At 50.0% G+C, this 10,812-nt stretch overlaps 1 long non-coding RNA gene across 1 annotated transcript; it reads left to right on the top strand.

Moving 5' to 3' along the window:
* The first annotated feature begins 5,760 nt into the window (after positions 1–5,760).
* On the top strand, positions 5,761–9,313 carry LOC142048012 (uncharacterized). Its single transcript, XR_012657362.1, has 3 exons — positions 5,761–6,207; positions 6,662–7,923; positions 9,177–9,313. It is a non-coding gene; the product is annotated as an uncharacterized LOC142048012 (long non-coding RNA).
* Positions 9,314–10,812: the final 1,499 nt, after the last annotated feature.

Here is a 10,812-nt window from a genome sequence, read left to right on the forward strand (position 1 = left end):
CAATCCCTCCATCCCCCAGCCTGTGCTGATACCGGGGGCTGCCCCTGACCCAGGGGCAGGACCTTGCACTTGGCCTTGTTGAGCCTCACGAGGTTCTCCCAGGCTCACCTCAAGCTTGTCCAGGTCTCTCTGGATGACATCCCATCCCTCAGGAGTGTCAACTGCCCCGCTCAGCTTGGGGTCACCTGCAAACTTGCTGAGGGGCCACTCGACCCCACTGTCACATATATGAAGGTATGAAACAGCACTGGTCCCCGTATGGACCCCTGAGGGACACCAATCGTCACTGATCTCCAGCCATTGACCACGACTCTCTGGAGTCCATGGCCATCCAGCCAGTTCCTCATCCACGAACAGGCCACCCATCGAATCCGTATCTCCCCAGTTTAGAGAAGGATGCTGTGGGGGGCCGCGTCAGAGGCCTTACAGAAGCCCAGGCAGATGACAGCCATAGCTCTTCCCTTGCCCACTGGTGCAGTCACTCCGGCACAGAAGGCTGCTCGGTTGGTCAGGTGGGACTTGCCCTTGGTGAAGCCGTGCTGGCTGCCTCGAATCACCCCCCTGTCCCCCGTGTGCCTTAGCGTTAGCTTCTAGGAGGACCCGCTCCGTGATCTTCCCCAGCACAGAGGTGAGGCTGACAAGACGGTGGTTCCCTGGGTCCTCCTTTCTACCCGTTTTAAAGATGGGCTCAACGTGTCCCTTCTTCCAGTCCCCAGGGACTTCACCTGGCTGCCATTGACTTCTCAAGTCTCATGGAGAATGGCTTGGCAGCTACATCAGCCAGTTCCCTCAGGACCCTGGGGTGCATCTCATCAGGTCCCACAGACTCGTGTATGTCCAGGCTCCTCAGGCTGTCACAAACCTGAGCTTCTCTTACAGGGGAGGCACTTTGCTCCCCCAGTCTCTGCCTTGAGGCCCACCCATTCAAGACGTGTTGGAAGAGAGGTTGCCAGTGACTGAGGCAAAAAAATAGTTGAGTAACTCAGCCTTCTCCTTGTCTGCTCTACAGTCGCTGGGCTCTAGCGAGGGTGAGGTGCCAGAGCAAGCACAGAGCCCCAGTGTTGGTGTGTCAGTGCAAGGGCTGCCAAGGGCCTGTGAGGCCCAGCGATAGCTTTTAGTGGTGGCCCCTTTGGTGTGGGAGCTTCAGGTGGTGGGTGTGTGATTTGTTTGGATTTTTGGGAGGCTAGGCAGGCGCAGAGCCCCAGCGTTGGTGTGCCTGCACGTGCAGTGCCGGAGGCCGGTGAGGCCCGGCAATAGCTTTTGGCGGTGGCTCTTTTGGTGTGGGAGCAATCCTGCGACGTTCGGGATTTTGGCGGCCGTCTGGGCGAAAAATGATAATCGGCTGAGAACGGGAATGTTTGGATTTTTGGGAGGCTAGGCAGGCGCAGAGCCCCAGCATTGGTGCGCCTGCTTGTGCAGTGCCGGAGGCCGGTGAGGCCCAACGATAGCTTTTAGTGGTGGCCCCTTTGATGAGGGAGCCCGAGGTGGCGGGTGTCCTTCTCAGAGATGGGCCGTGCTGCGGGTGGGTGCTGGAGGCCGCGCAGAGGTCAGTCCTACCCCCTGGGGGAAGCCGCCCTCTGCCAGCTGGGGGACCATGCGGGAAGCCTTTCCGTCTCGCACTGAGGCAGCATGGGAGAAGCCTTTCTGTGGTTCACCAGTCGGGCATGGGAAGCCTGTCAGTGCTGCACCACCAGTGCAGGGTGGCTCCTGAAGCACCTGGCAGGTGAGCGGGCATCACTGGCCAGGGCTTGCATGCCGAGAGCTTAGAGCTGGTGCTGCACTGGTCACCCAGCTCACTCAGCCCCCGCCACAGCCTCTTCTGGTGCTGCCTGGGCCTCATCTGGCAAAACCCCCTGCCCACAGGTGAGCCCTGAGACACTGTCACAAATAATTTGTAACCGGGCTGACTGAGGCAAGAGGCTGGGGCGCAAAGTATAGAATTACAAGGGCAAATATATTTTAATGCGTGTGCTGTGTCCCAGCACAAGTGGGGCACCCCGAATGTGCCTTTACACAGGGTTATTATGCAAGGGTCTTCAAGTGTTCTGGTACAAGACAACATGACTAATCACCAGTACCTATGCTACTGATTATTAATCAGAGTAGAACTTTGCAAAGCAACTCTAGTTTTACAGCATTCTTGCTGCCTGAAGCAGGCCAAGCAGCCTGTGCCAGCCAGCACCCACGAGGCAGAAGGGGCTTCGCCACAGGACAATATTCTAGCCAAAAAGAAGAAGATGGTGGTGTGCTGGTAAGACAATGGAAAACACTTTGGGAGGGGAAGCCAGATGGGAACAGTACAGTGTCAGGCAGCAGTGGCCAACAAGTGGGCAGAAGCAAGTGGAGCACATCTGACAGCAATAATATGCCCACCAAGTGAGCCAGAACCCTGGGGGACATGGGGCAAAGTGACCCCCATCCCATCACATGCTTTTGATGGAGAAGGTGCGGCCTTGGATCCCCATGACATATAAAACCTGGACCCACCCACAGCCACAGTCCTCTGCCATTTCCCTATTTATTGCTTAACTCATTAAAAGTTTGTTGTTCATTTCACAGTGCCTCTGCTTGCACTCATTGGCGCAGCAGGAGGCGGGGGGTTAAAGCTGCCCCTTGTGCATGCATAGATCTGCCCCCCACTTCTTCACCCCAGTATATGAGGAACCCCCAATGATTCCAGATGGAGTAGTTTAATATGAACCTTAATTCCCAGACTTGGGGTAAATGATGTAGAAAGAGCTCTTATAAATCTATCTGCTACCGTGGAAGCCACAGACAATTGCAGAGTAGATGCCATTTGAGCCTTGCAACAAGAAGTTTCTTCTTTAGCATTATAGTAGAACAAAATTGTCTACTACTTGCAATGCTTACCCTGCAACAAGGAGGTACCTATACATTCATTAATTCCACCTGTTGCACTGATTGAACAAATCTTGCCAAATCAGTGATGACATCCATGTTATTTCTGAACATTTACAACTGTTACATCAAATTGTAATATCTCCTGACAGATTTTCACTTTTTGATCTGTTTAGTTGGAGACTCTCCTTAATTATGCAAAAAATATTAATGAAAGCTCTTACTATTATACTATTATTTACCCTATTAATAATTTTTGTTTGGATTGTGGCTTGGTTTTGCTTTGCTATATGTCATATAACCAAATGATCGAACACACCAATAGTGATTAATCTTGCATTTGCCACCTGCTTGGGAAAGTCCTTCACCATCAGGCTGTTCATTTCACACATGTAGAGGCAAGAGAGCTTCGCACCCGCACTGTTACCCCAACCCCTGGATCATGCCATTAGCCATGCCATAAGGCATGGAGCATGGCCAGACACTCCTGACCTCAGGTATGGCATGGGGCTGTGGAAAGCGCTCACACAGTGTACTTGTGGTGCTCACACAGCTGCACGGACCCACTTGCACACAGAAAGCAGTGACCAGCCACATATAACTACTTGCAGATCACCAACCCTTTTGAGACATGTCCAGCTTTGTATGTAAAGGATGTGTCTACGTGAACCTGTCAGTCATACGACTGAACAGAGGAGGTGCAGCCCCATAAATAAGGTGCCAGACGCTAACTAGGTGTAGCTCCTGTTGGCTGGTCCATGGGTGCTCCACAGTGAAGGAGATGCCCTTATGTCATGACAGAGAACATTGCAGGTCAACAATTTCCCTAACTGTTGCTCATCAGCTGGTAAGATTAATCGTTAACAGAGCTGTACCTTGCCTACACAACAAGTGAGGTTTCCCCTTCTCTCTTTTGCTCATGCTTAGATTTCTCACACTGCACTCAGGCTTAATTATATTGATTGTCAACTTATATTATTGTCATAAAGTTGATCAGACTTGGTCCTTAGACCGTTGCTCTTTTATCACGCGATACTCAAAAAAACTCTTGTGTGTGACAGTCATCCAATGCCTCTGATGCAAGTTTTAAGCAGTAGCCTGTGTTTAGCAAAGAAAGCTGGCGAGAGAAGCACCAGGATGTAGGCAAAGAGAAAGCTCGACAAAAGTTTCTTCTGCCAAATTAAAAATTGATGGGGAAAAAAGACTCAGAGACTGGAGTGGTCTTTTCCATCACCTTGATTTAAGCCAACTTCTGAGCCTGGAGTGCTCTGGTGAGACACTTGGCAAGCAGCCTGTGCAAGCAGAGCAAGCAGCTTTTATTTTAACACTGTTGAAGAAATCCCTAATAAGGCCTCCTCCAGAACACCACTTTGGGGTTCAGGAGACTCAGGAAGATCAGATTAAATGCTCAGCGCTACAAACACAGAACAGGAAATGAAGAGGCTATTATGTAAAGTAATATTTGTACAAGGGAAAACCACATGTACAAGATGTAATGGAACAAAAATTCAGCCTTTTCGTGATTATCACAACAGTGATGTTTCCTTCAGAAAAAAGATGGGAATGAGAAAAAAGAAACCTGCCTAGGCTGAAGGTAGAGCGTGACCAGTTAAGGGATGACTAGGGATTACGCTGCCCAGAGAGGGCAGGAAAGACATCCCAGGGCTATCTATGGCGAATGTTACCTCTGATGAAACAGCATCAATACCCTGGCAGCATGTTGTGTTAATAGGTGAAGAAATTTGGCAGAAAATAAACCCCCTTGCGACCCAGCTGGTCCTCAGATGTCAGAGGGGCTGGGGATGGCTGGGCTTAGATTCTGAGTGATCCCTGATTCAGCACTGTCAGTCCGTGAGGGATTCACTAACAGTATGATCACTATTAGTCTAGTTGTGCCCAATAACCCTTCATGGCCAGATTCAGTAATAGTGCGGTTTATTGCAGCAACAGAAGTACAGGTCTGCGTCGGATTGCCGGTGATAAATGCACTGTCTGCAAAGCACATGTGAGTCTAAAGCCCTGAAACACAAACCACAAAATAACGAGCTTGTTCTCTCGATTTCCCAGGGGATCAGTAGGTGTAACCAAGTGTTCAAGTCTCACCCAATGGCGTTGCTATGGGGGGAGGAGAGGTTCAGCCCTCAGACTGATCCCAGCAGCCCACAACGGGATCTTCCCTCACGTCTCTCTCTCGGAGGTATTTTTATACTATTGTATGTTTAGGTGGAGCTTGGGTGGCTCAAGTGATAGAGACCTTCGTTATTGCTGGGTGTAGGAATTCCTCGCATTGATTTCAAGGTATAGACTAAGAGAAATTCAGAGCGCAGCTCAGTGAGGGGTGGTTGTACCTTGGAGGTGGGTAGCTATTGTGGTTTAGCGGGCAACTCAGCCCCACACAGCCGCTCGCTCACTCCCCCACCGGCAGGATGGGGAAGAGAATCAGAAGGGTAAGGTTTGTGGGTTGACATAAGAACAGTTTAATAATTAAAATAAAACTATAACAACAACAGCAACAATAATGCAATGGAAAGGAAAACAATGAGAGAGGTGAGAAACCCAGGAAGGGGGAATGAACAACCAAAACAAACCGCATGTGACGCAGCCGCCCACTGACCTGATGCTGCCAGTCCCCAAGCCACAACTGCCCTGCTGCGCACCAACTCTCCCAGTTAATATACTGGTCATGGCATCACGTGATATGGAATGAATAGCCCATTGGCCAGCTGGGGTCAGCTGTCTTGGCTGTCGCCCCACCCCTCCCGGCCTCTTGCCCATGTGGCAGAGCATGGGAAGCTGGAAAGGTCCCTGGCTACTTACAGACACTACAGTGATGACAGTTAACTCCTTCTCAGCCAAATCCAGCTAATCCAATTCAGGTCTCTAGAGGGAAAGGAAGGTAGCCAGAGGCACAGAAATCAGACTGCGAGTTTGCTGGACTTTGGCCGAAGTAAGCGTGGGAACAGACTGTTTTCCAAAAGTGTTTCCTGACCAGCAAATTTCAAGGGCAGTGTCAGGCTTCCCCTGATGTTTCTGTGTTGGAGGTTAGGGCTGGTTGTCCTGGGTGCTCCTGTACAGAACTCGACTTCTAAAATAGGCTTTTGTGCAACAATTTCTTCTCATCTCTTTTCAAATGTAATTTCTCTGCAGTCATTGCTGAGGGAATGGCGCCTCCACAAAGGATCCTCTTTTCCCTGGAGAAGATTTGCATGGCCTGGCAGTGACGACAGGGAGCTGGAGCGGGACTCCACAACCTGGGCAATACGTGCTTCCTCAACTCCATCCTGCAGTGCCTGACCTACACACCCCCTCTGGCCAACTACCTGCTCTCTCGGGAGCACCGCCAGTCATGTGAGTCCTTTGAGGAACACCTCCTTGTCAATCTGTTGGGCTCTTCCCCAGGGTTCCCAGAATCTGGAATTTGATTTAGGGGGGCAGCAGCCCTCCTTTCTCAACCCCCTGAGTTGGTGTTCTTTGAACACTCGAGCCTAGAAGCCACTTGTTGTATCTAGGTGTATTCATCTTCAGAAAGGCAGCTCTTTCTAGCCCCGGGACTTGATCCCTATTCATGCAAGTTGAACCCTCCTTGCTTACTGCATAGAAAACGTCTGTCTGTTAAGCAGCACTCTGAAGAAAGTTCTCTATGCACTAAAATGTCCTGGGCTTGTTGGGACCTTGGCACCTTGGGAGAGGAATAGTGGAGAGTGTTCTTGTAACTTTCAAGATCTCCATTAGGTTTCCCATTGCTATGGGTATTTTGCTAACCTGAGAAATTCCTTCCCTCCCTCTCTCCCTCCCTCTTCAGGTCGTCAGCAAGGCTTCTGCATGATGTGCAGAATGGAAGCGCACGTTAACATCGTCCTGCGTTCCTCAGCCAGCGCCAGCCTAGGGCTGTCGTCAGTGTTCTCACACGTAAGTCACTTCAGGTGCCTTGACACGTTCCCTTCTGTTCTGGTAGGAGGGAACTACTGACTTCTTTCTTAGGAATAGGAGAACATTTCCAGCTTGGCGTGCAGGAGGATGCCCATGAGTTCTTATGCTATACTGTCGATGCCATGCAGAGGACTTGTCTAAGTGGCAGCAGCGAGTAAGCACAAGCAAATTACCTTTCCAATGCTCCCGAGCCCTTTGGACTCCTTGAGGTGCTCCCATCAAGGAGAACCTACGCCCAGGGTTTTCAGGCCAAATAAAACTCCTGGAGGAGATAACTCTGCCTTACCATTTATTTCCAGCTTGGGCATCTCTTCTCAATCAACTACCATCGTCCATCAAATCTTTGGGGGCTTTCTGAGATCCAGAGGTACTTTTCCACACCTATCGCTCTCCTTGGACTTGTCTGTGCCCTTCTGCCTGCCTGTGATAAAGAGCAGCTTGTGTGACTGGCATAGTAGTTACAGAGAGCATAAACCAGTACGGTTGGTTTCCCCTGTTGCTGAGGATTTTGATTTGTCTTCTAGGCATGTGCTTGAGCTGCAAAGCAGTTTCCGATCCCTATGAGCCCTTCCTGGATGTTCCTTTGGATCTCCCGGTGAGGTGTTTGGAAATTGTGGTGCAAAATAGTCCCTGCAGGGGCCCTAGTTTATCTCCAGTAAACTACGTTGACTTGAACCTGTGGGCTGTTACCACGCAAGAGCTTGGTGTTGGATGGGAAGGGTCCTGGACTTCCGTGCACTTTCTGTGGAAGCCCCATCAATGGTCTCCCTGTGCTGTGTGCTGGGTTTCAGCTGGGCAAAGAGTAAGGAGGGTATCTACAGCCAAGATGACTCTGTCATACCGCCCTGCTCTGGACTTCCTCAATATGTGTCTGATCGCTGGATGGACAGGCCTGCTTACTTTTGTTATTTTTGACCATGCGTACCGCAGGCAACTCTGGTGCTGCCCAGGGGTAGCTGTTTGTTGGGATAATGCTGGTACCCCAAGGGGAGCTATTTCTTGGGATGCTGCATTTCCAGGAGCTTAGCTCTCTGCTTTCTTTCTCATCCAGGAACGCTACTCTGTCACTGAAGCTCTGGAAAGCTTTGTCAGTCCTGAGCAGCTGGGTGGTGAAAATGGCTGCAGATGTAGCAAGTAAGATTATGCCTAATGACAGCTTTCCATTAGATCCTGGCTTATGGGGTTGCGTGTCTGGGAACACTAGTTATGTTTTGACTTATTTGGGAAACCCACTCATGCGACAGCTTGGGGTTTTTCTTTTTTCTTTTTCCTGCCCCATACAACTATTCCACCTGAATCCTCCAGATTTTGGAAAATAATGCATTTGTTTCTAAGACGGGTATTTTTTCCCCCTTCTGCCTGAATGTTTGGAAAGATTTGATGAGAATTTTGTTCCTGGCATTGCCTGCCCTGGAGGTGGTCAGCCTCCCTAGCTCTGAAGCTGCCCACTGAACTAGCCCTATGTCCAGAAGGGAAAAGACACGTCCCCTGTGCGGTGGTGAGCCAAAGCCAGGAGGAGCTCTGCAGAGTGATTTGACAATGGCAGCTTCCTCAAGAAAGCAGTCAACAGTTTCATTTTGAAGGCGTTTTGGATGCTTGGGTCTCTGTGTGGGAGGCCTCAGTCCTTGGAGCCGTAGCAGCCCTGCTGGCTCTCTGAGCAGTGTCGTGGCTAGTTCTTGTCATGTAAAGACTGTTGCCTGCTGCTCTCCAGAGTGAGGCACCCTAGCCCGAAGGTACCTTCAGTGAGAGCCTGTGGGCTGAAGGGGTCTGCAATGCAAACACGGGCATCCGACAGCTGGGCAAAGCAAGCCATAACTCAAGCCTACCTGGAGGAGGGTGGAGCAGGGAGAAGATAGGTTGCAACATCTGGGTCTGTGCTTGTTTTCAAGGTGTGACCAGCTGGTCACTGCATCCAAGAGGCTTACAATACATCGTTCCTCCAACGTCCTGATAGTGTGCTTGAAGAGATTCAGTGTTTTCACTGGCAGAAAGATTAGCGAAGTATGTAGACAAGCGCACTGCGACTTTGTCTGCTTGGAAGGAGACATTTCCCAAAGAAGGATCCTTTTTTGGAAGTTGTTAGCATCTGCATGAAATGACTGTCGAATGCAGCCATCTAAGAACAATCAATGCCATAGCTATGCCTTGCTCTGTCCCTTGTAGTAAGAGGAAAGTTCCAATGTGAAGATAAGCTCTACTGTGCTCGTAAAGAGCTGGTTTGGCCGAGCAGAGTTTTCTGCCACTTCAGTGATGAAATGGCAACACCTGCTTTTGATGAAGCGAGACCTATTTCTAGACCTCTAGCCTGTGTTTGGTGAGCAGGTTTTCTCAGGCTGTCTCCTAAAGGCTCTCAGGATAATTTCCGCATCTTCTTCATCTCTCTTTAGGATGTGGAGTATCTGGAATATTTGGACCTTGGCGCATACACGTCTGAAGCACCTGGAGAACCGCTGCTCTATTCCTTGTATGCTATTCTGGTGCCTGAAGGTTTCAGCTGTCAGGCAGGACACTATTACTGCTTCATAAAGGTAAAAGTCAACTTTGTGATTTGCATTGGTGTATTGAGTGTCATTCAGTGGTGTCCTGCCTGCGTTTTTCTTTTCAAAACCCTGCAGTTCATCTAAAGATAGTGTTGCCTTTCTTTGCAGGGCAACAATGGACAGTGGTACAAGATGGATGATGACTGTGTGGGTCTTTGTGACATCAAGATGGTTCTGTGCCAGCGCGCATATTTGCTCTTCTATGACAGGTAATAACAGGTTTGAAAGGGTGTTCAGAATACGCTGCCTCTCCTGTTACTGACCTTGTTGTTGCTCTTTGCTGCCAGTGGGTTTTGCTTTCTGTCCTAGGAGAGCATGACTGTTTGTCTGGTTGAGTTCTGTCTGTTGTGCAGTTTGCCAGGTCCTTCATTCTCTCTTCTTGCTTGGAACTGCAACAAGCTGTTGCGCTCGTGTAAATTGCCAGCTGCCTGCTCTCTGAGACTGGCTAGCTGTGACAGGAGGCAAAATGGAGGTCCGAGAGGGTGTAATGATGAGTTACTGCTCTGAAAGGGACAGACGTGGCTGGAAGACCATACCCTAATTTCCAGCTGCTAGTGCTGGTTCAGGCTTCTGCACGTCATGTCAAGTGCTGCTGGAAAATGATAGGAGGAGACTGAAGTAATGAGGAGGCTGCAAGAACAACCTGAGACTAAGATGACACTTGTTTCTCCAGGCACCATGATTTGACCCCTGGAGCAGGCGCTGGATGGCAAGAGAGAAAGAGCACTTCTGTGGTGAGGCTTGGTCAGGTGCTGAAGAGTCCATTTTCTGGAGGCATGGTGGGACTGAGAAATCAAAAACATAGAGGAAATATGCACAAGATCCAAGGGAAGAGAAAAAAGCAGGGCTCAGCAGGAACTCCCCTTCAGCACCATGGCAGGAAGAGAGCACGGTCTGACACTGAGGAGGGTGAGAAGCTGAACGGAAGCCAGCCAGAGTGTCGGCCTCCCAAGCGGCGGTGCACTTGGAAATGCAGAAGCGCACTCAGCACCAGCTGGTGCAAGGCAGCAGGAACCTGCACAGCTTTTTCCATGGGAAGAGAAATGGCCCTGGTGAGAGCAGAAGCTCAGGAGGGGAAGGTGTGCACGGCGTGAGCAGCCACAGAACAGGCCCACATCATGGTTCAGTAGGTGACCAGCAGCCTGGGAAATACTTGCTTGAACGACGTGTGCTCCCACCAGTGCCAGTTCACCCAGAGGCTGCAGGTTCTTGCCAGGCAAGTGTAAAACAAACACACAGAAGGAGGAAACGCTCCTCTGCGGAGGATGAAAGTGCACCCAAAAGAAGGCACAGAAGGACAGAAGCAAGCATTCTGGTGATGTGAAATTGTAAAAGAAATGGAAGGAAGTGAAGAAGGAAGAGAAATCCAAAGAGTTCTCTGTAGAGGAGGACTAAAAAGTAAGCAAAGTTTGCAGCATCACCAGGAAGTGTTGCCTCACTCTTTGCCAGGTGTTTCAGATGTGTGGCTTATGGACAGATGCAT

This window comes from Phalacrocorax aristotelis, chromosome 24, assembly GCF_949628215.1.
Source record: "Phalacrocorax aristotelis chromosome 24, bGulAri2.1, whole genome shotgun sequence".
In the NCBI taxonomy this organism is placed as follows: domain Eukaryota; kingdom Metazoa; phylum Chordata; class Aves; order Suliformes; family Phalacrocoracidae; genus Phalacrocorax; species Phalacrocorax aristotelis.